This window comes from Protomyctophum bolini (genome assembly GCF_963924005.1).
Source record: "Protomyctophum bolini genome assembly, chromosome: 6".
Taxonomy (NCBI): Eukaryota; Metazoa; Chordata; class Actinopteri; order Myctophiformes; family Myctophidae; genus Protomyctophum; species Protomyctophum bolini.
Genome location: NC_137867.1, coordinates 45030003 through 45037628, shown reverse-complemented (window position 1 = coordinate 45037628; position 7626 = coordinate 45030003).

The window sequence follows — 7626 nt, the reverse complement described above, 5'->3', positions numbered from 1 at the left end:
GTTCAGTGTCTTGCTCAGTGTGTGGGGGTTCAGTGTCTTGGAGTGCGTGGGGGTTCAGTGTCTTGGAGTGCGTGGGGGTTCAGTGTCTTGGAGCGTGTGGGGGTTCCGTGTCTTGGAGTGCGTGGGGGTTCAGTGTCTTGCTCAAGGACACGTCGACACTAAAAGCCGGGGATCAAGCGGCCGTTCCGCCCACCTCCTGAGCCTTCTGCTCTGCTCTGCCGTTTTCCTCATTAAACCAAACCGCCGCCTTTGCTCCCTGTGGTCCATATCTCTTTTTCCGCTCCTCTCCTCTCCTCTCCTCTCCTCTCCTCTCCTCTCCTCTCCTCTCCTCTCCTCTCCTCTCCTCTCCTCTCCTCTCCTCTCCTCTCCTCTCCTCTCCGCCTCTCCTCTCTCCCGGAATTTGATTGTGTCTCTTCCTTGTTATTGTCATATTTTTTCTTCCTTTTCCACTATATTCTTGAAACCTTTTTCAAGAATAGAGACTAACTTGTGGTTTCACCGCAGAATGCCAAATTGCACCTATAGCTCTGCTCAAGCTCTCCATTCATTTTGGACTGAGGTCGATTTAAAGAAAAGTCTTCTAAATCCTAACATTTTTGAGAAAAACCTATGTTTCTATGTCAGTGGTGCTCAACCTTTTTCATGTCAAGAACACCCAGAATTATCTCTATTGGGCCACGGACCCCCATCTCAAAATATGTAGTTCCAGGGACCCCCCCCCCAGAAGCCAATATTTTAGTTAAAAATGTACGCTCTGAAAATGCAAAGATTTGCGCCACATTTTCACAACAGACCTACAAGCTCATAGCTCTTTTTTAAGCATATCATCCGTATGAAAAAAATACTTTTCAACTTCACACATCACTGTAGATCATATGTTCCTTTTGTTTTAAACTCACTGGCCGATCTGTTTAATGAACAGCGTGTACTAATTATTATTATAATTTCCCTTCAACACATCATGTCGTCGCTGCCGTGTTGAAACCTTCTATGTCCAAAACTATTAACTTTATAGTAAAACTAAAATAAGAAAATAGTGTCCCAATGGATCCAATTGTATCTGTCAAGCTTGGGAAAGAAGAGTACAGAGTACTCTGTATACATCTGAGTTGTAATATAATGAATTATGTAATTTAAACATGCTGTAAATGCATACATTATGTAATATACAATATGCTGTAATTGCAATTGTGAAATGGTGTCTTATAAACCCATGAGGGCACAAAGGTGCATGTGCATGACACGAAAATAAATAATCATCATCATCATCATCATCATCATGTAGTTAGGCTACTATTCAGTCACATTATTCAGCCACAACGTAGTTATTATCGACTGTTATTGCTACTTTTGCATGACACTGTACGATGATGAAGCAGGACATGAATCCACACAAAAAAGAAAATTAGACATAAAACGCTGAAATATGGAGATGTGATCGAGTTCTCTGAGCGACGACAACAACAACATTAAGACTGAACCGAGACTGAACGCTGCCGTGTGGATAAAGTTTGACATAAAAAGGTCCCAAAACATTACAGCAAGCAAGTGCGTCGCAGCAAAAGTTTTGAGTTGACCTCCGGTCTGCCGGGACCTTTTGGTCTCCGTGGTGATGGATGACAAGGGACATTGATTGGGTGCATCGATAAGGTGAAACGGTTGCCATGGGGATGAACCCTTGGTCACGCAAACTGCTGATGGGAGAATGAGTTTGCATTATTATTATCGCCGCACATGTCGGGCCGAAACCTTGCATCTCCATATTTCAACTTTTTATGCGTTTTTTCCGTTTTTTTCCCCGTAAATTGTTTCCTTACTTCGCCGCACAAAAGTGTTGCATGAAAGTGGCGACAATAGCCAAACTACAAGCTCACACCGTGTCACATTGTAATGTGTTGCGAGCTTGTAGATCTGTTTTTTTTTGTCCCGCTATTTTGGAAACATTGTTTTTTAGTGAAAGTGCATGGTGGGTGTGTGGGTTTTATACTGTACATATTGAATCAATGAAAAGAGCCTTGTGACTAAATAATAACTACAGTGGATCCATTAGGAACACGGGTTCCTTTTTTTCACCATTCCCTGAAAAGTAACAGTTTTGGACCTGCAAAGTCTCTGCCCGACAGCCATGATATTACACACGCACGCACGCACGCACGCTGCAGATGCACACACTGCATGCATGCATACACACACAAACAAACAAACAAACAAACAAACAAACTTGTTCTCTGTACATTACACTGCATTATGCAGACACTGTCAAATCTCAATCTATTAAATGGATTAGATGGAGTATGTTAATCTCACAATTTGTTGCATAAGTACTGTCGCGCACAGGACCTGCAGGACAAATTACTAATAATAACCACATCTGTGTTGTATATATATATATATATATACCGGAAGTACAGTCTATGTCCATGCTGCCATGGTATGCAAGCTAAAACGGAACACCAAATTAAATGGTGCTTCACAAAGATGGCCCACCTAGAAAAAAGCGCAGCTCAACTCTGAGCAGAGTTGAATGTGCGCGGACATTATAGGTTTCTCATAATTTGGAGGTGTTGGGGTGTTAGCCACTTTAAATACACTTTTATACATTATCTAAACAGCACATGTGCAAAAATTGTGAAAATAGCTGAGACAAACTCACAGAGCGTTGCATCATGATTTGTGAATGTTGTGAGCTTGGATTTGTAAAACTTAAAAAAAAAAAGTTAGTTTGAAAGTTTTACAAATCCAAAATATGGATCTGATTTGATGCTGATTGATCTAATTCTTGTAGTATAGTAGTAGATTTGGTGGGGAGGACAGTCACAGACAGATGAGCATCAGCTCAGAATGTGTGATCTCCTGGTGCAGATCAGAGTGGATTATCCCATTCTGAACGGGAACCCATTTTGGTATTAGCATCATGTCGTGCTTCAGCTATTGAAAAATAGCAGATCTACAAGCTCATAGCGCGCCACCGAGTGGCGCGCTATGAGCTTGTAGGTCTGCTATTTTTGAAAAATCGAAGAACGACTGACATTTTTAGAATCTGATCTCAGGTCAGAATGGGTTAATCAGACCAGTGTGTGTCCAGTGGAAACCTCGTATGAATCTGATCTCAGGTCAGAATGGGTTAATCAGACCAGTGTGTGTCCAGTGGAAACCTCGTATGAATCTGATCTCAGGTCAGAATGGGTTATTACAGGAAACCTCCAAGCCTGAAGGCAGTTTGGTGCAATCACACGGCGTGCTTTCTTGACACAAAGATTAAATAATCACCACAATTTCACACCGCTCTGCGGGAACGAGATTCCATTACAGGCTGCTTTTTGAAGTCTGCCCATGCAGGGTCTCTATATAGTCCAGGGGTTGACTTAACCCATTCTGACCTGAGATCAGATTCGTACGAGGTTTCCACTGGACACACACACTGGTCTGATGAACCCATTCTGACCTGAGATCAGATTCTAAAAATGTCAGTCGTTCTTCGGTTTTTCAAAAAATAGCAGACCTACAAGCTCGTAGCGCGCCACTCGGTGGCGCGCTATGAGCTTGTAGATCTGCTATTTTTCAATAGCTAAAGCATAACATGATGCTAACACCAAAAGGGGTTCCCGGCCAGAATGGGTTAAAAAAGAAAGTGTGGACGACGTCCCCTTTCAAAGTTTGCATTGCGCGACTCGAGCTGATTTATTTCTTGATGAGGACTTTGTGAAGTGATTCACATCAAAGTACATCACATTCATGTCTCCCTCTCCCTCTGAAAAACACTCTCCCTCGCCCTCTGAAAAACACTCATTTCTTATTTTTGTCATGAGCTCTGTGATTGTTTTTTATTCCATAAACCTCGGTCACGGTGGCACTGCAGTGCATATCAAGTCGCTTGCCTGCTTCGCTGTGTCTTCTTTCTCCTTTTTAACTTTCACATTCACAAATTAGTCTTTGTCTTTTTGTAGCGAGTTGATCACGGTTGGTTTCAAACTGACGCTTTTATATTTTTATTTAACCAGTTAAGATCACATTGAGACTGCGTCTCTTTTACAAGTGGAACTGGCCAAGAGGCAGGAATAAAAAATTACACTTCAATACCACATCGTCAATATTACATTTTGAACCAGCAAATACAACATCCATAATACACCTTAAAGTACCTATGCATAAATACAACAAGTCACCTGTCCTACTTTTTAGTAGGACAGGTGCAAGTGAATGGATTGCACATCAAAGATTATCCTTTTGAAACTTCTCAAGGGAACTTTCAAAGCCAATGCTTCAGTTTACTGCAGGGAACCGTGGCGCTGTTTGCAAAACGGTGCACAGTGGAATCGGATTAGCTGTATCCACAGTAAACATGAAGCCATATTTCATGTATACCCATCACGTTATACAGTCTGGCAGTGGCTTTCTTTGTAGGCGTCGCGTTTCTATCCATTAGCAGTGCATTAGCCACGCATTAACATTTCTATGGCCGAGGGTCGTTGTACTGAATGTCATCATCGTCATCATCCTTCGAGTGCCCTCGAGATCTGCTTCCACAAGCTGCTTCCACTGGTCTCTGTTGGTCAAGTTCATTCACAGTCAGTCCTGTGTTCCTACTCAGAGCATCTGGAGATGTGAGAGGTCTTGTTCCTCTTGATGGGCAGGGTAGTCTCCACAGAAGAATATCCGAAATTCAGAAGCAGGCATTCTTGTCTTTTTGGCATTGAGCAATAGACCAACTTTGGCTGCTGACATGCATGACTTCTAGTGATGTTAAAAGCTCTTGAGCAGAGTTTATGTGTAAGATAAGGCGAAGGCAGAGGGCGCTGTCTAGGTTCATTTCCAGGAAAAGTTGTAGTTTTTCAAGAAAGCTGGTTTCTGTGCAGGGACATGTAGTGACTGTTTAATATTCAGGAGCGTCCTAGTGGTACTACGGTGCAATGGGATCACAGGGGTCCTGGCCCTGGAGAGACCCGCAGGCACGCTCCTGCTGCTTAACCAAACACCCCCAGACCGTCACCGGTCCTCTTGTTAAATATCACCTACTCACAGCAGACATGGACACGCACGCACGCACGCACGCACGCACGCACGCACGCACGCACGCACGCAGACTTATACACACATGGCTGCCTAGAGTCTCACACACACAAATACTCATGCATAGACATGCCTATTGCCACAGCCTTGCTACTGCAGTTACAATTTCACTTTAGCCCCTGCGCCATGTGCCATGCATAGATATATTACAGATGTGACATTCCACATTTTCAAAGAGCCTGCTTAATTCGACATTATTGCATCATCGCCCCAATGGCAAGAAATAAAATCCCTCCGCCAATTTCCATTGTTATTCTGTACCATATAGGTTTTGAACCTTGAACTTGAGCCCTAAATACTTTTGTTGTATAACTAATAGCGATTATAGGCTATACACGTTTAGAGCTTATTTGTGAAAACGTTTTTTATTTTTTTGTGGTGCAACCATAGGGTGCAGCCACTCCAATGCCCAGTAATGTCTGTCCCTGTCTATGTCTGTCTGTATCTTTACACTTTCACACTGTGCACAGCTGCATGATGGGAAGCTGAGTTTTTAGCAGTCATTACGTGATTCCGGGTGTGACAGTAGAGTAGAGTAGAGTAGAGGGACCCCTGGGGACCCCCACACAGTAGCCTAACACAAAAAGGGGTTCCCGCCCCAAAATGGCACAATGTAGCCTGGCACGTGTAACCAAGCGATGCCTGGAGGAGACGTGGAAATTAAAGGAAACCATGTGTTTTATGGGAGAAAATTATTCATCCATTTCAGCATCTTTTCTACATGAAAAAGTTTGCATAAACAAGGATGACCAGAATGACATGAGCTTTATCTTTTTTAGCACTATAGAGCTTAGACATGAATTTGCATGCGTATGTCTTTTGCCCAGACAGCAAATGAAACACGTCGACGGATTTGAATGTATTTTTAATGCAACCCTTTTCCATAAAACAAATAGCAAACGTATTAGACAGTCTACGTTTTCCCCCCGAAGGAAGGAAAGGGAATGTTCATAATTCATAATAATAGTTTTATCACTGCCCAGAGGCAGTGATAAAACATTTCCCCACCAAAATATACAAGATTGTCATATTGCATTTCTTAATGTTATTTACCTCTGTGCAGACTACAAATATATTAACTGATGTGTTTAAGTCTCTGACCTCGACGTCAATGACACCACCTGGGTGCAAATCAACTTCTGCACCCAGGTGACCCTTAAAGGACCACTTCACCACTTTTCAACCTATCTTCATATAACATCATCAATTTTTTTCTACTCTGTCTGTGTCTCATAGGAGGGCTGTGGGCTGTTCAGAAACTGTCTTCCAGTGACATCATCGATGGGGAATACAAGCTAATATAGAAACTGCAGGCTTTCTAGTCCTGAAAAGTTGCAATGCGAAAATGGAAGCCATCGTTCTCACGATAATGAAAAAATCTTGTTTAAAAAATAATCTGCCTAATGATGATTTCACTGGAAGACGGTTTCTAAACTGCCCACAGCCGTCCTATGAGACACAGACTGAGTAGAAAATAATCGTGCCATTTTTTCATGATTATTAGTGAGGACCTATTATATGAAGATAGGTTGAAAACTGGTGAAGTGGTCCTTTAAAAGGGCGGGCCTACAGCTACACTCTGACCCTGAATGTGACACTTTTGGTAGGTGCTTTGAAGACACCACTTTTGGTGTAACGCCTGCACACAATGGCCTGTCACAGCTTTTAGAGGCCCGTCTGAGTGCACGTGGGGAACGAAGTATGGGAATTCAATGTTCCCTTTAGGACATTATCTGGCCTAAGATCCTCCTTCAGGAGCTCTGCACTCGGAACCACATCGACTATATACTCTATTTGCCTGGTTGGTCAGGAACAGTTTCAAAGTCCTGTTCCACTGTGTCACTTCAAACCACTTCAACCGCCACAGGGAAAACAGCAAAGTTGGCAAAGGAAAAGCAACAAAAAAACTGTGCATCAGGTAATACAAAGTTGTTTCCTTTGTTGCTTGCTTCCCCCCCCCCCCTCTCTCTCTCTCTCTCTCTCTCTCTCTCTCTCTCTCTGTGTCCTCTCTTCACCCCTCTCCCATCTGAGTGTGAATTACAAAACACATGCACGCACATACGCATGCACGTCACAAGCACGCACAAAGTCGCACGTACACACATACACACATCACACACACACACACACACACACACACACACACACACACACACACACACACACACACACACACACACACACACACACACACACAGTGAACAATCAGGCTGAGACAACAGAGAATGGAGAGCTTTTAGCCGTCTGTTTGTCTTTGTGCGACAAATGAAGCCAGTGGCGCGGGGGCAACGGGCTGGCATTGGGAGGGGGACCGGCTTGTCACGGATAATGCCCTCATTTGGAGGGAAATTGATCCCCGGGTACTGGAACTATAGCAACTAGACCCACTCTCACGCCCAGGGCTATAAGAGCAGGGACTTCATTGGAACGAGAGAAAAGTGAAAGACAGAAATGGCATCCTGCCGGAGTTGCAGAGAGTCCACTCGGTCACTGTTGTTTCCACACCTATAAGCGCAAAACGGACACGAGCCGCGCACGTGAACGTGCGCAGCTACT